The sequence below is a fragment of the Sphaeramia orbicularis genome, chromosome 8 (genome assembly GCF_902148855.1).
Source record: "Sphaeramia orbicularis chromosome 8, fSphaOr1.1, whole genome shotgun sequence".
Classification (NCBI taxonomy): domain Eukaryota; kingdom Metazoa; phylum Chordata; class Actinopteri; order Kurtiformes; family Apogonidae; genus Sphaeramia; species Sphaeramia orbicularis.
Window position 1 is genome coordinate 638842 of NC_043964.1, and position 25714 is coordinate 664555.

Consider the following 25714-nt stretch of genomic DNA (forward strand, 5'->3'; position numbering starts at 1 on the left):
AACATATCACAATATTTCATTTCACAATACTGTATGGATATTCAAAGTACTGTGGATATTTTTAGGTATTTATTCAAATGCAGATATGGTGGAGGTTCATTTTAGTTTTTCTTTTTTGTTTAAATTTTATTCTTATTACCATCCGCCAAGGAGGTTCTGTTTTTGCCAGGGTTTGTTTGTTTGTCTGTCTGTCCGTTAGTGTGCAACATAACTCAAAAGTTATGGACAGATTTGGATGAAATTTTCAGGGGTTTGTGTGAAATGGTATAGGAAGAAATGATTAAATTTTGGTGGTGATCGGGGTGGGGGGGGCCCACGGGGGGGGCCACTGATCAGCCTTGGCGGAGGTCTGCGTTCTCCGAGTGCTTCTAGTTTCACACTCTTTTATTCAGTAATGTTTGTTCCTTTGTTGGATTGAACTCAAATCTTGTGTCTGATGTTAGTTGTGAACTAATAGAATCTGAACATTTGAACAGGATCTGAACTGGAATGTCTGGAAAACACAATGTCAGTTTTGAACACAGTTGGAACATTTGCTGATAGAACATTAGATCCTGTTGGGGTCAAATACAAATGAGTTTAGTATTTGTGCAGATTTATGATGGAATTCAATTCTTCAAGGAAATAATCATTAAAAAAAAGAAACAAACAAAAAATTACCTTTTTAACAGTATCATGATATATTGTGATATATCGTATCATGATCCTAGTATTGTGATTGTATTGTATCACCAGATTTTTGCAGATGCACAGCCCTATATGTATAGGGTATAATGAGTATTTTATGTGAGATCACATTGGTTGTGTATGTGGAACATGAACTAAAATGACTTGGACCGTCCTGATGGTTAATGCCTTCAGTGGGAGCTTTTAAAAAACTGGTGCGAGTGTGTTCACCGGTGTGTGTGGATGATCCAGACAGAAGAAACGACCCGCCTTAAACAGAACTGGAGGGGAAACGCTGTGGACCACGTTCAGGTCCAGGTTCAACTCACCAGTGTGATTCCCAAACTCCAGACGTCGGAGCGTACGTCGTATCCTTGTCTGGACGCGCTGGGGTCTATTCTCTCTGGCTGAAAAACACAAGGACATTTAGTTTAAGAAACAGACAGAAACAGAGTTAAAAAGCCAAACTAGGAGCAGATCCAAGAGGACAGAGGACAGGATTAAACACCTGAGAGCATCTGAGCTCAGCCTCAGAGCCACAGTTTGTCTGCTGTCATGGTCAGATTATTTCTACAGCATTTCAAAGAGTGGAGGCTGTACAGAGATAGAAGTAACACACATGGAATAGGAAACTAGTGAGAAGAAGAGGAAAGAGTCAGACGTCACACTCACTTCCATCACAGCACCTTTAACTTATCACTTCTGTCCAAACTGAGAAATGTACAAAGATGTATTTAAGGTCCTTAACTCTGTAAAAATACTCCATAGTGAGTAAAAAAAACTGCATTAAAATGATCACCATCAATACCAGGATACATTATTATTCCAATACCATAAGTTACATTTTTATTTATTTCGAACATGCAAAGAAACAAAACAAAACAAAGCAATAAAAAACAACAACAAAATAAGATAAATGTACTGAATCTGTCTTTAAGTACGCGTCTGAATGTGCACGGTCCAAAAGGAGTGTGGCTGCGTTCATCCTAGCCCTCATGTGCTTTTACACCTTTATCACTAACTTCATGCTTTTGTCTTTAGGCTGAATTTTATCAGCTTCTGCTCAAAACTACCAAATGTTCGACAATTTCAGGATTTTATTCCTTTAAATATCAGTTTGAATGCACGACCATCTGAAAAAAACACTAAATATGAGCTATTTCTGTATAACACACGATGGAAGGATGTGTCACTGTTTTCTATCAGAGTCTAGGACGAGTTAAAGACGAACAGTAACTGATTGTCACTGCATCCTCAGCCTGGAGCCACGTCAGGATGGGTTCCTGTTACCTTTGAACCTCTGCCAGGAGGGACTGTGATCACTTTGCTTTGTTTTGTTTGTTTGTTTGTTTTCATCTTCAGTGTAAAACTCTTCCACCCATCTTTCCCAGATCTTCCCCACAGATAGGCCTAGGCCCTGGGACCAACCCAGTCCATTTTGGTCCCAGTAGGACAAAGTTCAAGGTCACAGCAAGGTCACCACTCTACAGTTTTCCATCTGTCATCACTGAGACATTTTCCAAAATTCATCCAAAATTCCAAACGTACTCCGATTCTCCTCCAGTTGGATCCACCTGTAGCTTAGAACAATCTCTTGTATGTGGAACTAAATTGTCCACATCCACTGTGGAATGTGGACTCTGTGGACATTTACACTGAACACTGAAAATCCCATTTCCCACACATTTAAAATTAGAACTCAACTAATATTGATGTGAATTGAATCTAATTGGACAGACACATGACTGGGACCAGATTCAACTGTTTGTGTGTATGGAACAACCTGGAAAACTGTTGGATTTAAACAGACAGAGTGGATCCACACATGCACACCGTTCAGGGGGTTTGGTGGAGGTTTGCATTCTGAACACTGGTTCACTATTATTTCCTGTTATCCCATACACTGGGCCATCACAAGTTGATAACCTCCACCCCCAACTTGGGGCCGTTCAGCCTCAGGGGCCAAAAACAAACAAACCCTTTTTGGGAAAAGCTTCTGGTGAAATGATATAATTGCATGTATTAGGGTACTGTGGCTGCAGAAAGGCTCAGATCAGTCTGGAGTTTGCATGGTGTATCCTGACACAGCAGACACTGTCAGTAATACTCTGGGCCTTACTGCCCTTCTGTTTTCAAATATCACCCTCAGCATACCCCACAAGACAAAAACATGTCTGTCCGCCTCACAAATTATCATCAAAGGTGATCATTTTCAAGTATTTTATGACACAGATCACTGCCTTACATGGACTGACTTCCACTGAACCACAGTTTTTTCATCTCACACACGTTACTGTCACATCTGGAACAGGATGATGTGACGCAAAACCATCAGAACGTCAGAATTCTGTCATTATTTCCACTTTTTATGTTTTCAGACTTTTTCATTTATTCAGATCAACCCCTTGAGATGAGCTCTTTCTTTCTTTCTCCATGTTTTCTTCCTCCAGTGGGTTAATAGTTTAATGATCTGTTTGTCTTCATTTCTTTCATCTACTTTTTATCCGGCCACGTTCCACCCAGCACTTATTCACTCTAACCCATAATTTTCCATTCTGATTTTCTGACGACTGGGACTTCATTCATTTTCTTCTTCATCTCTTTTATCTCAGTCTAAAGGGTAAACATAAACGGTCCTTCTGTGTTACAGCGTCTCTGTCCTCGTTTCTCTCCTACTTTCGCTTCCACTGTTATCTTCACATTCACACAGATTGTCCGGTGTCCTCGTTTCTCGGTGTGAATTCCATTGTCAGCAGGAAGTGAGTGTTCATGTTCCAACAGGGTCAGAACAACCGTGGAACCGCCTCCTGGAAATACCAGAGCAGCTCCTCCCCCTGGACGTGTGTTCACCTGCACCAGCACATCCACAGATCAGCAGCCCCATGGCAACGACGGACGACTGTGAACAACGGACGACCGTGAGCGACGGACGACTGTGAGTGACAGACGACTGAACAACTGTGAACGATGGACGACTGTGAGTGACGGATGACTGTGAGCGACAGACGACTGTGAGCGACGGACGACTGTGAGCGACGGACGACTGAACGACTGTGAACGAAGGACGACTGTGAACGACGGACGACTGTGAGCGACGGACGACTGTGAGTGACAGACAACTGAACAACTGTGAATGATGGACGACTGAGTGACGGACGACTGAACAACTGTGAATGATGGACAACTGTGAGTGACGGATGACTGTGAGCGACGGACGACTGTGAGCGACGGACAACTGTGAGCGACGGACGACTGTGAGCGACGGACAACTGAACGACTGTGAACGAAGGACGACTGTGAACGACGGACGACAGACGACTGTGAACGACGGACAAATGTGAGCGACGGACAACTGTGAGCGACGGACGACTGAACGACTGTGAACGAAGGACGCTGTGAACTACGGACAAATGTGAGCGACGGACCGACTGGAGCGACGGAACGACTGAACGACTGAATGACAGACGACGTGAACGACGGACACGTGTGAGCGACGGACGACTGAACGACTGTGAACGAAGGACGACTGTGAACGATGGACGATAGACGACTGTGAGCGACGGACAAAATGTGAGCGACGGACGACTGTGATCGGACGGACGACTTGAATGACTGTGAATGACGGACGACTGAACGACGGACGACTGTGAGCGACAGAGCACTTGGTGGTGACAGACGACTGAACAACTGTGAGCGACGGACGACTGTGAGCGACGGACGACTGTACGACTGTGAACGAGGACGATCTGTGAACGACGGACGACAGACGACTGGTGAACGACGGACAATGTGAGCGACGGACCGACTGTGAATGATGGACGACTGAATGACTGTGAACGACGGACGACCGTGAGCGACGGACGACTGTGAGTGACAGACGACTGAACAACTGTGAACGACAGACGACTGTGAGCGACGACGACGACTGAACGACAGACGACTGAACGCGGACGACTGTGAACGACAGATGACTGAACGACGGACGACTGAACGACAGACGACTGAACGACGGACGACTGTGAACGACGCCGCAGACGATACAGCAGCATGGAAACAGGAAACAGGACGCCTGAGCCCAGGATGCACAGGATAATACACCTGAACCAGTTTTAACCCTGGACCAGTTTAGACCTGAACCGGTTTAGACCTGAACCAGAGTTAAAATGTGGATTTCTGTTGGACTTTTGCATCAGGAGGAACAGAAATCCAAGCTAGATCTTGTACACATCTGGTTATTTTGTTTCAAAAGTGTGGAGTTTCATCTCTGCAATAAACGGATTTCATGACTTTTTGTTTTCTGAATTCCAGGCTTTTCCAGGTGTTTTCGTGTCCAGGACATTATTTCTGCTTCAGATGACACATCAGCTGTGGAGGTCCAACAGTCAGACGTCTCCTCCGCTGCTTTGCGTCCATGTCCTTTTATGGACACAGATGAGGCCTGTGTCACCGTTAGTCAGGACTCAGTTTTTTGGGGTGTGTTTGTTTTTAACACCTGCAGCTCTGATTCATAGGTCGACGTGTGAAGACACGACTCAGACACCGACCCTGGTTCTACTCGACCAAGACCCAAAAGAGAAACATGAAGTCTTCAACAAATTCACTATGAACTGACACAACTAAAAAGAACTCATGTAGAGGATTTAGGTCCATCTAAATATAACAGACAAGACGATCTGAATGACTGGACTGATTATGTTTATGTTAATTTTAGGTTTCCACATCCTGTCGTTTTTACATTAATGTGAAAAAATTAGCATTGAATCATCAAATCAAACCAAAAATTAATAAATAGCAACAAATATAACTGAGAAATTGACCAAAATTAACAAAAAAATAACAGGATAAATGAACAAAGTAAACAGAAATGAGCAAAATTAGCAGGAAATTAAACAAAAATGAACAAAAATGATAAGAAAAATGAACAAAATAAACAAAAAATGAGCAAAATGATCAGGAAATTGACCAAAAATTCATAAAATAAACAGAAAATCAAAAAAATGAACAAAAAAAACAACAGATGGACAAAACTGTTCAATCTAAGATTCCGATTTGACCCATTCTGGACTCGATCTCCAAATGGAGGTTTGACTCCGCCTCCTACTGCCGCTGAAGGTCTGTGTTCTGTTTTTGTTCTCATGGATCGGTCTGGGTTCGGTACTCACCGCCATGTAGGGTCTGCATCCGGCGTCTCTGGTTTTGGCGATGGAGTCGACCAGCTGACCGCTGATGCCGAAGTCACACAGCTTTATGTTTCCGTTCCGATCCAGGAGGATGTTCGACGGCTTAATGTCTGAAACAAACAGCCCGGTGAAAACAGCGACACCACAAAGACCCTGAGCAGACAGAAGAGCCTCTTACCTCTGTGGATGATTTTCAAGTTTTCTTTTAAGTGGTTAAGAGCTTTCACAGTCTGTAACAAACAGAAAACCATCAGAGCAGGAAGTCCATGATCAGGGACTTGTGAATATGAAAATCAGACACTTACAGCTAATGTGATTTTTCCTAATATTTCTTCTGGAATCACGTCGCCTAACGAACAATATACAAACTTGTAGAATTTGTCTAAAGAGGTAGCCATAAGTTCCATACAAATCCAACAGTCGCCCTGAAACACAAGACACATGTTCAGTCCACAGCTGGAGATTCTGGAGGATAAAAGCAGGAAACAGGATGTGACGGGGGGGGGGGGGGGGGGGGGGGGGGGCTCACCTCTCTGAAAGAGCACGTAAAACTGGACGATGTAACGGACAGTCACTATCTCATGACCCCGTCCAAGTCCATCAGCAGCTGCTTCTGCTCCTTTTCATCCACCGTCGAGCGGATTCTCTGGAAGAAACGCAAAAACAAACCAGTTCATGTTTTAGGTTACTGTCCTTACACATGTGAAACTGAACAAAAATGATAAGAAGGTGATAAGAAAAATGAACAAAATAAACAGAAAATGCGCAAAATGATCAGGGAATTGAACCAAAATAAACAACTAGACAGAAACGCAGCAGCAGAAGTGCAGTCATGTCAACTCATACTCATACATATATGTCAACGTCAACTGAAAAAAGTAAATTACATTTACTGGGTTTCTGCAGGTATCAGCAGATGTGATTTAATGTTTTTTATGCCACTTTAAACACATTTCATGTCCATGTCCACCTGCAGATACAGTTTTATTCATAGTTTTATGTCAGTTTACCGTCCACAGGCTTTAACCAGGTCTCAATAGTTCCTCCTCCACTCACTTCTACTGAAACATTTTCCCATTTTTCCCACATTTCCTTGTATTCCCTCCTGTCTTTCACCACAGCATGAGCACGCTCACAGCACGTTGCATTCCAAAATCTGGTGTTGATGACTTTGTGTACTGGCTTTAAACAAAGTCAATTAAAGGTTCACCTGTCAATCATCACACTATACTTCCAATCAAAATTATTAAAGTTTATATAATCAAAATAAATCGTGAATAAAATGCTTTTTTTCCATCCAGTGTATTTCATCTTTAAATGCCTCTGGGACATTGAATTAATGCTTTTTAATGCCATTTAAGGCCTTAATTTTCACCCCAATCTATTTAATGACTTTTAATGCTTTTTAATGACCCGCAGAACCCGATATGAAAATGTTGGCATCTACAAACTTGTCCTTTAAAACTTCTAATAATATGAACCAGAAAGTATAGATATGGAAGCATTCACAATATAAACCATGTACAACGCTTTCATATATGCAGATGGAACTGCTCTGGACAAATAAAGCTGGAATCACAAAATTCAACGCCCCCCAACATTAAAGGATTTTAACACTTAGTTTTTTCAAACATTCTGCTTTGGATGATCTTTATGAGATCAGTGATCCATAAAATCAACAACATAATGCATGTAGCAGATGTAGGATTGAGTGTAACTGTATATTTTGTTAATAAGAAAAATACAATATTATGCCTCAGTTTTTGTCGTTGTTCTACTTTTAGCACCTTTTAATTATTGATGGTGCTTTACACGTGTGCTCTTAGTTTAGTGGTTTATATACGGTTTCTTTTACTGTGTTTCATGTATATTTTAGGGTGGAGTAGGGCTGTGATTTGTATTTTGTGTAACTTCTGCTGCTGCGTCTTGGCCAGGACACTTTTTTCCTGATTAAATAAGGTTAAATAAAAATAACAATAAAAAAAGTTTATCATTTACACATGTGCATTACAACTTACAGATCACAGTGGATCCACGAATACATAAAACATTTAGTAACAGGCAGAAGAAATTGATAAAATTGCACTTATTTTTCTTAAGACATTTCAGATTATTCCCATTTTTATGAACCGATAGTTTGTAAATATTTTCATAAAATTATACTTTTTTTACACTAAAACAAAGAGAAAACTTGGAGTTGTCATTATTTCTAGGTTATTACGTTAGTATTTTACTGGTCTGATCCACTTTATTTATGTTGGTCTGTGTGTGGAGCTTCAACTAAAATGATTTTAACATCCTTAAGTGGAATTTTTGCTTTTCTCAAATTCATCCCACACCCTGGATCAGACTCGGTTTCGGCCCCACGGTCCGTATGTTGGACACGTCTGATCTCAACAGTTCAAATGTGAAACGGTCCCAGTCAGACTGGTGTGGGACTCCGCCTCACCTTGACCGCCATGATCTGGTTGCTGGGCTTGTGCACCATCTTGTTGACGGAGCCGTACGCCCCCCGGCCGATCTCACCCAGGTCTTTCAGATCCTCGGCCGTGAAGTCCCAGTGCTGCTCCGGAGAGATCTTCAACTTCCCCGAAGACTCGATACTGTGAGTCCTCAGACGTTCTCTGACGGAAAACACAGAAATAATACCACCGGATGAGACGAACGTACAAATGAACAAGTACAGGACGAAAAATCATCAGGAAAATGATTAAATTAACAAAATAATAAGACAAATGCACAAAATAATCCAGAAAAAGACTAGAATGGAACTAAATCTTCAGGAAATTATCAAAATTAACAAAAATAGTAAGACAAATGAACAAAATTATCAGGAAAAAGAATAAAACTGAATAAAATCATCAGGAAATTGATTAAAATTGATAAAATAATAAGACAAATACACAAAATAATCCAGAAAAAGACTAAAATGGAATTAAATGTTCAGGAAAATTAACAAAAATAGTAAGACAAATGAACAAAATAATCAGGAAAAATTAAAAAAACTGAATAAAATCATCAGGAAATTTACCAAAATAACAAAAATAATAAGACAAATGAATAAAACTGAGCAAACACCCAGGAAATTGACCAAAATCAAGAAAAAATAAGACAAATGAACAAATAATCAGGAAAAAGAATAAAATAATCAGGAAATTGATCAAAATTAACAAAATAATGAAACAAATGAACAAAACAATCAGGAAAATGAACAAAATGATCAGGAAATTAACTCAAATTAGCTAAAATAAAAAGACAAATAAAATGATCAGGAAAATGAATAAAACTGAGCAAATACCCAGGGAATTGACCAAAATTAAGAATAAATAATAAGAGAAATGCACAAAATAATCAAGAAAAAGACTAAAATGGAAATAAATGATCAGGAAAATTATGAAAATTAACAAAAATAATAAGATAAATGAACAAAATAATCAGGAAAAAGAATAAAATAATCAGGAAATTGATCAAAATTAACAAAAATAATGAAACAAATCAACAAATAATCAAGACAAGAATAAAATGAACACAATGATCAGGAAATTAACCAAAATTACCAAAATAATAAGATAAATGAATGAAATAATCAGGAAATTAATAAAAATTAACTAAATAATCAGGAAATTGACCAAAATGAAAAAAACAGTAAGACAAATACACAAAATAATCAGGAAAAAAACTGAATAAAATAATCAGGAAACTGATCAAAATGAACAAAATAATGAAAACAAATGAACCAAATAATCAGGAAAATGAATAAAATGGATAAAATATCAGGAATTCACCAAAATTAACAAAAAACAACACAACAAATGAACAAATCAGGAAAAAGAACAAAATGATCAGGAAATTGAAGTCAAATGAGCTAAATACATAAGACAACTGACCAAAGTAATCAGGAGAATGCCTTCAGAGCCAGACCTAATGATGCCCGTGTCCTGTGTGGCCTTCACTCACATGTGGGGGTTCTGGAACGGCGGTCCTGCCGTGTTCAGTGCGAATCTCGCCGGGGTTTGGCGAAGTTCAGCTTGAGGGCTTTGCGTTTACCTGAGCGGGAAATAAACCGCCATCACATATGTAACGACAAACAAACAGGAGAAAACACGAACAAAAGGAAGCGTCGTCCCACATGAAGAGTCCGAGCGAACAGTTGAAACACAAAACAGGATGAAAAAAAAAACAGGGAACGAGGGGAAAAGTCACTCCAATCCATGAACGTCATGCTTTATACGGAACCAAACAAACTGAAAACCTCTGCATCAGCATGGATGATGACGGATTATGAACCATCCCCTCTGTTACTAATTAGAAAACGTTCACCAGTGCAGTTAACCCCTTTCAATACACTTTAAGTTCCTCTTAATGTCATTTAAGTCCAGTTTTTAAGGTTCATGTTAAGGTCTTTAGGAGGTTTGGCAGAGTTAACTGAGCTAAATCAGCCTTTTCAGACCTTCTACAAGTTAACAGGATGGTATTCCCAGTGTATCAGCAGGAACTCAGCTGGATATCAACACCTACAGTTAGAAATTATCATCTGTTTGGTCTAGTTCTACATTTAGGGCTGGGCCACATGATGATATATGCATTAACATGTACTGGTTGTTAATTAGAATGTACATGTGTAAATTATAAACTGAGACATAATATTGTTAACATGACACTTATTTTTCTTAATTCTGGTTCTTCATATTATTCACATTTTTTAAAGGTCAATTTTTAGATGCGAACATTTTCATAATTGTACTTTTTTCTCTGTAAAACAGAAAAGTTTGGGGTCGACGTTATTTCCAGGTTCTGTTTTTATTTTACTGGTCCCACTTGATCATATTGGGCTGAATGTTCGACACTTTTGAAGGAACTAAACATAAAGGTGTAATATGCAGGGCTGTTAGAAAACATCTGTTCTGCAATTTATCATATTTCATTTCACACTACTGTACCGATATTCAAAAGTACTGTACGGGTATTTTTAGGTATTTATTCAAATGCAGATATTGTGGAGGTTCATTTCTGTTTTTCTTCATATTTTACTTATTATCATTATTTCACACTCTTTTATTCAATAATGTCAGTCCTTTGTTGGATTGAACTCCAATCTGTTCTGCTGTTAGTTGTGAACTAATAGAATCTGAACATTTGAACAGGATCTGAAACTGGAATGTGTGTAAAACAGAATTTCACTTTGAACACAGTTGGAACATTTGCTGATAGAACATTAGATCTGTTGGGATCAACATACAAATGTGTTTAGGATTTGTGCAGATTTATGATGGAATTCAATTCATCAAAGAAATAATCATTTAAAAAAAAGAAACAACACAATACAAAAATGGCCTTTTTTTAACAGTATCATGATATATTGTGATATATCGTATTGTGATTTGTATCGTATCACAGATTCTTGCCGACACACAGCCCTGCTTTTACTGCTAGCAAGGGAAAGCCATAATGGTCAAATGGGTTGAAGACCCCCCCCCCCCCATTCCTCTGTGGAACTCCCTGATCTCAGAAGTTGTGATAGTGGTCAAACTAGAACACTGTGTTCAGAAAGGACTCAGATTTTCCTGCAGAAATGGAGGACGCACTGGAACTTCTGGGAGTGCAGTAGAATTTATAAGTCCTGCCTCTCTCCTCCATCATCATCACTCACTTATCCTCAACTGCCTCCATGTGTCTCCCCCCTTCTCCCCCTCTCCTCCAGTCTCTATCTCTCTCTCTCTCTCTTTTTCTCTTTCTTTCCTCTCTCTCTTTAACCCTCTCTCTCCTCCTGTCACTCGTCCGTCCTCCTCCGTCTGGTTCTGCTCCAGGTTTCTGCTGTTAAAGGTCTGTTTCTTCCACTGTCTCCATCACTAGTGTTTGCTCCTGGAGGATTCTGTGGTTTTTGTAAATTGACTTCAGTCTGGTTTGGACCAACTCTACAGGGTGGGGAAGCAAAATGTACAATATTTTTGAGGCAGGGATTGAAAGACAGTGTATGACCAATTAGTTATTGAAAGTCATGAGAATTTATTTTCCACAGAAACTGTCCATAATAGAAAATGTTTTTATTCTATGTGTCCTCCTTCTTTCTCAATAACTGCCTTCACACGCTTCCTGAAACTTGCACAAGTGTTCCTCAAATATGGGGTGACAACTTCTCCCATTCTTCTTTAATAGTATCTTCCAGACTTTCTGGTAATAGTTTTGCTCATAGTCATTCTCTTCTTTCCATTATAAACAGTCTTTATGGACACTCCAACTATTTTGAAATCTCCTTTGTTGTGCCGAGTGCATTCAGCAAATCACACACTCTTTGACGTTTGCTTTCCTGATTACTCATATGGGCAAAAGTTTGTGAAAGGTATGGATAATAGTGTAGGTATGATTATGACATCAGTCTATGTTTGGTTCAAAACAACTGACGTAGTGTCTGCTGAGAAAAAACAACTACATGTTCACGTACATTTGGCTTCCCCACCGTGTAGAATAAAACATTTTCTATTATGGACATTTTCTTGTGGCAAATAAATTCTCATGACTTTCAATAAACTAATTGGTCATACACTGTCTTTCAATCCCTGCCTCAAAATAGTGTACATTTTGCTTCCCCACCCTGTGTGTATAAAGTCTCATGAGAGAACTTTTTGTTGTGATCTGGTGCTATGTAAATAAAATTTGATTGACTGAGTGATTTGATTGGTTTTCCCTGTAAGTGGCTTTGGAAAAAAGCGTCTTGCCAAATGCATAACCAGAAACAGAATTTGGACTTAAATACATAGCATGATCGATTTTTTCCTTTCTCTGCTTCTCTTCCTTTTCACTTTGTAAAGAAATAACATTTCTTGATTCACATACTGTTCATAAAACTGTTTTCTTACAATATATGAGCTACTGTTCAAACACTTTGCTCCACCTCAGGTTGTACTAGGACGTTGCACAAGCACATATGACATAAACCAGGCTTGTAGCATCCTTGTATTTTAAATTTAAATGTCATTTGACTCATCCACTCATTCAGATCACCAGACTCCATAACTGTCACTCACTTCTGTCCGGCATTAACCAGAAATCATTGTCCCGCCTCCAGCTGGTCCAGAACGCAGCAGCTGGCCTTCTGACTGGTCTGAACAGATGACATCACATCAGCCCTTACCTGGCCTCCCCCAGCCGCTCCCTGGGGGTTTTACAACTGACTTTAACATTTTATGAGGCTGCCCAGGACATAAGGCTGCAGAGTCAGTGACGTCTGTTAAAGCACTTCTTCATTCATTCATTCATTTTCTGAACCCCCTTTATCCTCACTAGGGTCACGGGGGTCGCTTTGGAGCCTATCCCAGCTACATAGGGGCGCTAAGGCGGGGTTCACCTGGACAAGTCGCCAGTTCCCTCTCAGGGCTGAACATATAGAGACAAACAACCACTGGTCACATTCACCCTATGGGGGATTTAGATTAACCCAATTAACCTATCAGTGCATTGTGTTGGATGGTGGAGGAGCCGGAGTACCCGGAGAGAACCCACGCAGACACGGGGAGAAATGCAAACTCCACACAGAAAGGTCCACCCCCCGTCGACTGGTGTTGGAATGGAACCAGGACCTTCTTGCTGTGAGGCACATGTGCTAACCCACTGCACCACCGTGTCACGTCTTAAAACACATTTATAGACTTGCCTTTATGTGATGTCTGTCCCTTTTTAATTTTTTAAATGGGAATTTCATCCTGTTTGATTATTCATTTCTATTCTCATACATGATGCTTTTTTTTTTATCTCACTGCTTATTTTTGCATTGATTTGACAGCATCACGTTGTCCCTGCCCTCTCATTCTGATTCATTTCATTTTTTCAGTGTCATGTTTTTGCATCTGCTGTCCGTCTCTTATTGTGTTGCTTCTGTTTTTAGTGTCTTTACTTTCATCTTGTATTCTGCTGTTGTGTCCTCTGATTTGTCAAAGCACTTTTTGTAAACTTAGTTTTCAAGGTACTACAGAAATAAAGCTATTATTATTAGTAGTAGTCGTATATTTTACTGAGTGTTTTTTATGTTTATTGTTTGTAACGTTGTCATAAAACTTGAATAAACAGAAGTTTAAAAAAAATCCTGTTATAATATGTTAAGTCTGACTGGAGAACCAAATCCACATTTAACATATTACACGAAACAAACAGGTTACATTGTGAAGTTTCACTAAACTGGAAAAATCTCCAGCTTTTGTGATTTAGGTATTTTTTTCCCAATTTCATAAAGCAAAACCTTGATAATCAATGAATTCAATGTGTCACCTGGTTCTGCTTTGACAGAACAGATGCCACTGCTTAAATATCATCCAGGACTGAAACATATTCTGTCCTTTGATTCCAAACCTATGAAGTAAACCTCATCAGTGTCACACTTTTTCTTTTCACTCATTTATGTTAAAACATGACTCCAAGTCAAGACAGGAAACTGAAGTTAAATCACACTGTGGTAAAATCACTTTATTTTTTTACATTTTTGGAAACTTTATAAGAAAACAGATGAGCTGAAATCCACATGCAATGATTTTATTTTTGTGAAAATTGTTAAAGCTCTGGTTTAGAAAAGCTTTGAATGAACCTGGGAAATATTCGACAAGGTAAAGCAGGAAGTTTAAACGGTTGGTTTGGTGATCTGATATTTGCAACTACGGTTAAATAGTGTTTCCTGTTTACATTAATTTAACATTTTGTATATTAACAGTTATTTGTCAAGTCTATAATCCAAAACAATACAAGAAACTGTTTTTTTCATCAGATTATTTCGATCAGGGGCCACATCCAGGGACCGGATCAGTTAAAAAAATAACCAATAAATAATGACAACTTGAAACTTTTATCTGTTTTAGAGCGAAAAAGTACAAGTACAGAATGAAAATGATTCCATCTACAAACTATCCCTCAAAATATGTGAATAACATGAACAACCACGAAATAAAAAGTGCAATTTTAATCATATTATGCCTGAGTTTATCATTTCCACATGTGCATTACAACTTACAGATCACAGTGGATCTACGAACACACAGAACATTGGTCAGAATGCACTTATTTTTCTAAAGACATTTCAGGTTGTTCATATTTGTTCAGGTTATTCATGTAATTTGCCCCCGGATTTGACTATTTATCGCTTAGATTTACAGAAAAATTGGATGTACTGTAATATATTGTTGGTATCTGGATATGAAATGATGATGATTTCCCCTGCAAACATTTATTTTTAACCTAAACCTAACTTAGCACCAGAAAAAGATGGATGTTAGCAGCTGCAGTAGACCTATATCAGACCAGAATCCACCTGCACAAAAAGCACTTTCCTGCGCCTGAACCGTCTTTGGAAGCAGACACATGAAATGCATGATGCTGCTAACCCCCCCCACCCTCCCCAGTACTACATCCACGATGCAGAAACACAAACCCACAGATGAACAAATGAAAGTGGCAGAAGAGGACGGAGGGGAGGGGCTAAAACGTGTGGATGGACACATGCTTCAAGGCCAACTGCTTTGATTTCACCTCCAACTGCTGCAAAAAGCCTCCACGCTCGCTCCACCCAAAAAAAAAAACAAAAAACCCCACACGAATGAGTTTGATTTCCCAATAGAAAACGTCGACTGCCGAATGTGCTCCTTGCCTCGACAAGCAACGCTACCCTGAAGTGCACCCATCATGCCACAAAAAAAAAAAAAAAAAAAAACAGGTGAAAAAGTGTGAGGTGATGACACTTCAGGCCATACTTCAGCTTGTTAGTTGCACACTGAAAACCAGTGAAGTAGAGCTTCCATTTCTACTGTAAACACTGTTCTGCTCCTTCATAAACCCTGACTGACCCTCAGGCCATTTTTAGACATTAGTCATTTTTCTTTTTTGGTCTGTTCATCATTATGTCTGTGTTACAGCTTATGGCATGAATTCATACAATGAATATTTCTTTTTTTTTGCCTCCTCTGTGGACCCTTGAGCCAAAAATGTACAGAAAAAACTGCTATAAAATTAGTATATATCAACATTTTTGCAGCAGAAATCTCTTGAACCACTTCAGCTTTGCACAAAACTGTGACATGTTCATTCATTGTCAGGATTTGAACTCTTTAAATGTCAGTTTGAATACATGATGCCACTTGATTTATTGAAAAAACAACACAAAATTTGAGATATTTTCTGTATAATACACAGCTGAAGGATGTTTTCTTGTTTTATATCAGAATCTTGGACACGTCAAAGATAATCCAAAGTCACTTTTCCATTGGACGTATGCACAAAACTTTACATATATTTACTAAATGTCAAAAAAACACAAGTGCATAATGTTGGTTTTATCATTAAATCACAAATGCGATGATTTGTTTATTATCTCGAGATGACACGAGAAGTCATTCCATAAACATGACGACAAACATAAATATCATGTTGATTTACAAATATATTCATTATTATCATTTCTTATCCCTCTATCCTGAACTAAATTTAAAAAATGAGTCAGTTTCCTGGTGTGTCCACACATACCGCAACATGTTTCTTTTAAAACTCTTCTTCATTTGTTGTAACGTCTGTCATCATCTGTTTCTTTTTATTCACGTGACTCTAGTTTTGGAACTTGCGAATAAAAGTTTACCTAATGGAAAAACGACAATTTCACCCAAACTTTCAATTTTCGATTAAAGGTTTTAGCGCTGGCAAGAGGTGGTTTTTCAGGCGTAGCACAAATGGTACATCACACAAAACTGCAATGGACAGACCTTTGTCTGTAACTAGAGTCAGGTGAATAAAAAAAAAAAGATGTTGACAAAAAATGACGTTACAACAAGAGAAGAAGAGTTTTAAAAGAAACATGTTGCAGTATGTGTGGACACACCAGGAAACAAATCATTTTTTAATTTAGTACAAGACAGAGGGGTAATATATAATAATAATAATAATAATGAATATATCTGCAAATCAACATGATATTCATGTTTATGGAATGACTTCTTGTGTCATCTCACGATAATAAATAAATAAATCATCGCATTTGTGATTTAATGGAAATAACAACTTTAGGCACTTCTGTTTTTTCAACATTTAGTTGATATCAGTAAAGTTTTGCACAGATGTCCGATGGAAAAGCGACTATTTACTTACATTAAATATTTTTAATCTTACATGAAAACTACTAATGCAATGAAATCAGCGTTATTGATCATCTTTGTCCAACACTGTGATATAAAACAACACCACATGCCACCCCTATGTACTATATGGAAAATATCTCATATTTTGTGTTGTATTTTAAATAAAACAAGTGGCGTCATGTATTCAAACTGACATTTAAAGAGTTCAGATCCTGAAATGAATGAACTCCTGGTAGTTCAAAGCAGAGCTGAAGTGGTTTAAGACATTTATGCAAAAAAAGCAGAAAAGAACATTGATATATGATTGGTTGTTGCAGCTGTTTTTTGTACATGTACATTTTGGCTTGAGTGTCTCCAGAGGGCAAGTAAATTAAAAGGATGCACAAGCGTTAAATGAAGTGAGATTATCATCAATGGAAGCTCTGAGCTTTAGGCTGTGCCGATGAGAGTAAAACCTGCAGAATGAAACCTGTTAACTGGACAATTAGTTGCACTTTTCTGGGCATTAAATACCCCTTAAACTCAGAATACAGCTCTAAATATACACTACTGAACTGTCTTTAAAATTCTGTCTAAATTAAATCTAATATTAGTTCAAATTCAGGATTTAATTTAAAGTTTCAATGTGTGATATTTAATGACATCTAGTGGTGAAAATGTAGATTGCACCCAAATGAAAAACTCCAGTGTTTATCTTATCATTTCTGGCGGTTTCTTGCAATTAAAAAAAATTGAAAAAAGTTAAGAGGATGTCTGTTGGAGACAACTCACACCCTCTATAGATAGAAAACGCTAATTCTAAAGGAAATCAATTATTTTCAAGTGATTTTACATTGATAAAAATACAGATGTGAATTATATTAAATATAAATCCTAAATCACACATTGAACCTGTAACTACGGCACAGTTAACTCTTTCAGTGCCACGGGCCGATCAGATCGGCTTTGGAGAAACCGCCATATTTGTGTACAAACAAACCGTCCACCCCCATTTCTTTCTCACATTTCGATGACGTTCTTTCAAATCTTCTTGCAACCTTCCGATCAATAATGAATCGGCTGCGTCCGGTGCGTTTTGAATCTAAGTAGCAATCGGTCGGATGTTACCGAGCGGTTTTTGACCAAGGAAGAGCTCGCGTTTCGTTTTCTGCTTGGGAAATTTTATGAATGAATTTATGAATGAATCATATGCAAATTAGATGGCCATTTTGTAGTAATATCGTAAACACAGCGATCTGTCAAAACAGTCCCATCAGCTAGAAATGAGTTCTGATGACGATTCAGACTTCGATTATAAAGACGACACGAAAATACTGAAAAAACGGCCAAATTCTGTGGCACTTTTAAGGCTTGTTAGCCCCTTAACTGTCTGGCACCGAAGAGTAACTTATGTCCAGTTAGGTCATTTCAACTTCATTAATGTTATATGAATTATATATCAATGTATAGAATAGAATGTTTTGGTTTTTTTATTGTCATTGCACTGACAAAATTGATCATGCAGTCTTCTTTAAAGTGCACAATATCTATGTACGTCTAAGTATAAATTTAAATTCAGTTTTACAAAATGAAAAAATACAATGTAAAAAAAAAACACATAAACTCTTGACTTAAAAGCTTCTGTAGATAATATTTTTTTGCATAATATGGCAAAATTCCATCATATTTACAACATCTTTCTTTCCACTTTATAAATTAGACCTATGACAGGAGATTCCAGCCAATCACAGGCCTCCTACCAGAGCGAGGATTAGACTATTTCTTTTACTGGACCTTGTTTTTATTATTTTTTATTGCGACTGTTGAGGAAGATGCAGTTAAATGCTTTTCATTATAGCATAGCAATGACAATAAGGTTGTATTTCATTTATTTAATTGAAAATAATTAATGGATAGAGTAAAAAAGCTTCAGAATGTTTCCTGACTGAAGCAGCCGGTCCAAAGAATAACATTATTCAAGTAAACAAGACACTAATACTTTAATGTAACATAAAAAGCATGATTTCAACGTGGTTTAACAGTGAAACTGTCTTTACTCATTCACCTGCTTTAGTTTTCCTATATTTTTTGACATTAAAACTCAGTTTTATCTGTTTATTATTTTGTATAGTCCATCTTTTTTAATGCCACACCTATTTGCACTGGCTTTTAATACAAGTGTGACCTTTTATTTGTTTTATCTTCTGGTTGTGCTTTAGATGCTATGTATCCTATTACTGGTGTATCTGTTTTGTCAGTTTTAACTGTAAATTCGTATCTTCTATTTCCATAATATTTATATTAGTTTGACTATATCTTTTATTTTCACCTATATATTTGTCGTAAACGTGCTATAGAAATACATTTGACTTTGAAACTTTTCACCACTGTTAGTTTCCTCTTGTTTTAAAGTATCTGCAGGTTTGTTTTGGACCCTGAACTAGCGGCACAAGCCCATTCGAACCCATCAAGCTTCACTCTGATTAAGTTGGAAACAACAGGACAGACTCCCCCACACCAGATTATCAGCGGAAACAGAAGGATGGAAGAGGTTTTGGCTTACTTGGGGGAGCTCCAGACAGGTTTATCTGAAAGCCTAGAGGTGAGAAGACAGCTTTTATTTCTTCATATTCACCTTCACTTTGCTTTCTAAGTCTTCGTCTGTTAGTAACATAACCTGACTTTGTCCTGCAATAAAAAAGGTGCTCATGTCGGGTGACCAATCATAGAAATTGGCCTTGCATTTACTGACTTTCCTATGGGGTTAAAATGCATTTTCTGCAGATAATGCATCAAGCATGCATGTATGAAAACAGCTACAAGCGCTTGAGTAATGATGAAGTATGTCATGTAGTCAAATGAAGGAGGCAAAATGACCTGCAAATAAAACCAAAAGGGATCTAGAAGTGAGTATGGATGACGTCAGAAGGTGGGTTTGGAGAGAAAAAACACTTTACAGTTTCATAAACATTTTCTCGGCGCAGCTCACCATCATTCGGCATCGTGTCAGGAGTTAGGAATCATTAGTGAGCAGCAGTGAGGTAAAAGGTGAAACATGGTCAGGGAGAAGTCAATGAAAGCAGGATTACACATACAGGGACAACGGCTAAGAACTAACACGTCGTACATGTACGATAAATACATTCGACCTGGATTATTAGGTTTAATTAGAGAAGCGTGTCCTCCTTTAGGAAGAAGGAGAGTGAATGTACAGAGTCAGCATGCAGCTCATTTACAATCCACTTTGAATCAGGAAATAAACCATCTTGTCAAAGGAAAATCAAGAGAAATCACACACACTCACGTTACATCATGAGGAATAGGCGTCATTTCAGGCCAGATTACCCAGAATTCACAGCTTTTTCCAGTTCATGTCATGGGTTAAATGTAAAAACTTCTATTAAATACAGTGAACGTTGCAAAATCCTAAATCTAGAAGTTGTGTTTCATGTTTGTACTTCAGATCTAAGTGTCCTATTCACAAACCACAAGGTTGGCAGTTCGATTCCTGATTCACCAGTAAAACCCATGTAGTTTGATAAATGACAGAGGTTGGAGATGCTGTTTTCATGTTCAGTTATGATTTATTTCGCTGGAAAACTTCCTTTTTCTTCAGTTTCTATGTTTTGATAAAATAACCTTTGAATTCACTATATGATCAGTAAATTAAATATAGGAAAATATCTGATTTACCCTGAAAAATCCAAAATACATAGGTTAATATTATAACAAATGATGATAAATGACTTAGGAAAGGTTAAATGTAAAGAAAAAAACATTTGGAGGTCACTATAAAAATACTTCTAGGTCTTTAAGGCTTTAATTCCATATTTTTGAGAATATAGATCAAATCAAAGTCTAAAACAAATGAGGGAGGTGTGAACGTGTTTTAAAACTTCTCTGTTTATTTTTCCACTGATATCGACTATAATTTGTACTGACATGTTCACAGAAAACGGTGTTACCAAGTGTTTCAGAATAACAATAAACACAATCTTTATTAGGGCTTCTGACAATTTAGATGAGTGCCACACAAATCATTTCAATAAAGTCATGTCTTTCTTATTTATTTTTTATTGTATTTGTTCATTTTATTCTAGAAGGGACACTGCACATTAACGAACATACTATATAATACTAATGTAAATATGCCAGAGTTTACATAAATGCTGAACTACATCTATAGTCCTTTTTCCTGTTAATTTTAAGCTTCTATTATAGAAAGACCTGGATTATTAGTTTAATACTACACACAGAGATAAGGAAAAAGAGGAGCCATTTACTGACATACAGAACACGAAACGTTTCTTGGTGTTGCATCTTTAATTGAAACTGAAAGTGAAAATATTAATAAATCATGACATTTTTTATTAGTTTCCTCCAACTATTTTTATATATCTGACCTGTTATAACATCATAATTATTCCAAATAAAGGGGATAATTAGTAAGATGATGTTTTATATAACAATTAAGACAAGCCTTTTTTTTTATTAGTTAAATAATGATTCTAAATATTTAACTAAAGTGAAATAAAGTATTTATTTCACCTTTATTTTACCAAGAAGTCCCTTGGGATTGGATCTCTTTTGTAAGGGAGACCTGGACAAGAAGCTGAACCAGTGCAACAACAATAATAACAAGTAACTGGGCATAAAAGGATAAATAACATTACAATACACTTCCGGTTAAGTACAGCATGTGCACATTTGTGAGAATTTAAGTGAGAAAATAACCTTGAATTCACCCAAAGAAATGAGTCCAGGAAGTTGTATTGAATTCCAAATGTATGTATGAATGAAAGTATAATGGAAATTAACAGAATATGGTCCCAGTGTGTGTCGTATATTTTAACTCTGAAGTCTCTGAAGGTTTTTTTTTTGCATGAATTTAAGCCCATGACATGAACTGTAGATCCAGCATGAGTTGGTGTGAAATGACGCCATAACAGATTGTACCGAACCGTTACTCTGTAGTTATGTTAACATTAAATATTCGTCCCCAGACCTTGAATTTTCCATGTGAATTAAAACTGATTGGAATCAAACTGCTCATCCTACTCTACTGATTGAATGAAGTTTGTAGCTACCTGTTTCACTCTGACATCTCCAGCAGGTGTTGGACTCTGAAAGTTAAAATAAGACATTGTTTGTATAAAAAAAAAACAGCACTGGAATAAGCATTGGGTTCAGATGTGTTTGGGATGAGAGATGGTTTGGGGATTTTTGTGGACAGAGCAGTTTCGTGTTCCACTGAATAGAAACAGCTGAAACGTTTAAAGAATTAACCCTTAAAAGAAGTCACACAAATACACTTTGATTTGTTGTTTTAACACGGTTCTAAAAACCACGCATCTGCACGTCTCAGACTCTGTATCAGTGTACACCTGGAACATACAGTTAAGTAAAAATGTGACTGATTTTTGTTGTACAATGATTTTTTTGTGTGTTTTTAATACTATGCACATAATTCCTGCAGTTTCTTGTTGTATATTAATGAAGAGAGACACAATAAATGTGCTGATTGAAAAACATACTTAAAGTTGACTTCTGCAAAACACTGTGTAAAGACTTCAAGTGTTAAGATAAATCGAGCACATTTAACGCCACTTTAACTTTAGGTAAAACCATTTTAATTGTATAAAATAATTAAAGCTAATATGAATATAATTGAATCTAAGAATCAAATTTAGCCATTTTAATTAGATTTTCTATAATTATTACCAAACCCACACTAGATAGCAAGACTTTACAAATAGTAAATAATAATAAAATTGGTTTTAAGAAAGGTTTGGCATACTAATTCTCACATAAATTTTAATAATAAAAACATCAGACTGGTGTAATTATGTCCATGAATGAAGGCTATAAGAGACAATGGAAAACAGTATGGTTTAAATACTAGATAATTCAGCCATTTAAGGTGGATTTTTCCATAATGACTACACTGTAAATACCACTATCATAGAATCCATATGAAAGGTGACAGTGGTTTTAAAATATCTGCAACTCTTAGATAAATCCAATCTAAAAAAGTAGAACACTTACATTTGTGTTGCAGAATGAAGGCTAATCAGAGGCCCAGATGATATTAACTGTGTTTAGGCTTCTGCACATACAGGAATGCATCCTCAGAGTTTATTAAATGTATGTAACTGGCTTCTGTGATAAAACATACATGTGTGTTTGGTGTGTAAAAGGTTAGATTAGTGCACGGAGTGTGTTCAGCTGAAGCCCCTTCCCATAAACTGGGACAGTCCTGCTGAACTGGTGCCAGTCAGACTGCAGGTTCTTCTAAACAGCTTTTACAAACAGCTGTTTTCCAGGTAAGGGCTCATGCTGGGGGTTTCCCGTGGGACTCGTCCGGGTCTCGGGTGTTTTTTGAGCCCTGGCAGTCTCCGGAGCCTCCCACGGCTAACCCCGCTAGCCTTAACCTTCAGTGCCGCAGAGAGGAGCTCCCCGGCCCGGCCCGGCCCGGCCCGGCCCGGCCCGGCCCGGCCCGGCCCGGCCCGGCCCGGAGCTGCCGTTCCGCCGGCCCACACTCACCCTGCATGCTGCTCATGGTGGTGATGTGCTGGCTCTGGGACTGGTGGAGGTGGTGGGCGGCGGAGCCCGCGCTGCTGCCGCCGCTGTTCGGTGCTGTGGGGCTGTTGGGACCGGGAGTCGCCATTGTTGTGTGTCTGAATTCCATCAGCGGCGCCGGGCTGCGGTGCACACGGAGCGGCTTCACCCTGCCCTCCCACCGACTCAAGCCCCGCGGACGGCGACGGAACACCGCGGTACGGACCGGTACGCACCCCGGGGCGTTTGAAAATGCGTCCGAGGACTGGCACTTTGTAAAAGTTTGGGGCTAGCGCGAACAGCGACCCGCCAACAACAACAACAAACACCCAGCTAGGCTAAGCTAACAGGCTAACGGCACTAGCCGGAGCTTTACGACCGCAATCAGCTGACCGAGTGACACTGGCATGTCAACACCCACAGCTGCGGAGCGCGAGGCTCCATCTGCGCATGAGCAGAAGGCCGGGCGAGCTCACCACTGCCCCCTGCAGGTGTTGGGCCAAAGTGCGGATCCCCTGGAGCATAGTTTGGACTTTTCATGTCATAATGATCACTTACCATGGGGATATATTTAACAGGGGCTTCTTACGTATGGAAGCCCAAATTATGAGATAAAAAGTCATAATGATGATTTATAAAGTTATAATTACGAGATAAAAAGTCAAAAAGTCAAAATTATGAGAAAAAAAGTCATAATGAGGATTTATAAAGTTATAATTACGAGATAAAAAGTCAAAAAGTCAAAATTATGAGATAAAAAGTCATAATGAGGATTTATAAAGTTATAATTACGAGATAAAAAGTCAAAAAGTCAAAATTATGAGAAAAAAAGTCATAATGAGGATTTATAAAGTTATAATTACGAGATAAAAAGTCAAAAAGTCAAAATTATGAGATAAAAAGTCATAATGATGATTTATAAAGTTATAATTACGAGATAAAAAGTCAAAATTATGAGATACAAAGTCAAAATTATGAGATTAAAATTTCTACATTATGAGATAAAAGTCATAATTATGCTCCTGCGACCAGGGGAAACAATTCTGAGTGGAGATACGTACCTTGGCACAACACCGGATCTGTCAGAATCAGAATTGGACTCAAAATCCGAATTCTTCATTAATCCCAGAGGAAATTATTGTGTTGCAGTTGCTCCGTGCAAGTATAATTAACCCATAAAGACCCAGTGCTACTTTTGTGTCAGTTCCCAAATGACATTTTCTCTATACCTAACCTTTCATAAGTGATTTATCACCATTTACGTCTAATATTATCATCTGTATTTTGTATTTTATCAGTATAAATCATGTATTTTCCTATAATTTATTCACTGATCATGTAGATGTTCATAAAAGCTCAGATTAAAGTTGGAGGTTATTTCATTTCTTTTCATTCATTCATTTATTTCGAGCATTTACAGAATACATGCAAATTCAAAATTCCTAAATCATTCATTAACACTCGAAACAGAGTGGGAAGAAGAAAAACTTACTTAATCCCACCCCCATTCTCATCATCAAATAACTGAACATAATAACGTTTTTAAATATTCACTCCTGTCCTTAGACGTCAAACCAGAACAATGAACAAAATAGGCCTAAACCAAATGAGAATAAACTCATTCGACAGTATTTACATTAAATAACCAAAATGTGTGTGGAAATAGAAACAAGTACATTCCTGGTGGTGTTAACATGGGTAACAGTTAACCATCAACTTACATTATAATAATTACATACCAACAATGGTAAGGAAAAAACAATACAATACCACAAATAGTTACCATATCAAAAACAGAGAAAACTGCAAAAAAAGTGACTTTTTCAGTAAAATATATCATTAACAGAACATAAAACAAGTGTTTCCATCCACTGTCATTCAGTAAAACTCCATGGGTTTTACTGGTGAATCAATGTTGTAGAAGATGACAGTGTTTCCATGGTAACTACAGAGCCTCTGAACGTCCAAATGGGTCATATCTGATGACCATGAAAAGATGAAGAACTGTATTTTACACCAACTGTTTGCACATATTGACAGGATTAGTGGATCAACAGGTATTAAATAGTTTAGATCAGTAGATGGTTTTGGTCGATGATGGATGTTTGGGTCTTTATGTGTTAAAGTAGTAGTAAAAATATACATATATAGCTCTAAAAGAACAGGAATTTATATAGTATGTACTCAACAAATATCATCAATACGATAAATAAGTGTGCAAAGTAT

The 25714-nt window shown here is 37.9% G+C and overlaps 1 pseudogene; it reads right to left on the bottom strand.

The window, feature by feature from the left end:
* Positions 1-950: 950 nt before the first annotated feature.
* On the bottom strand, positions 951-23896 carry LOC115423551 (dual specificity mitogen-activated protein kinase kinase 4-like; annotated as a pseudogene).
* Between the last annotated feature and the right edge of the window lie 1818 nt (positions 23897-25714).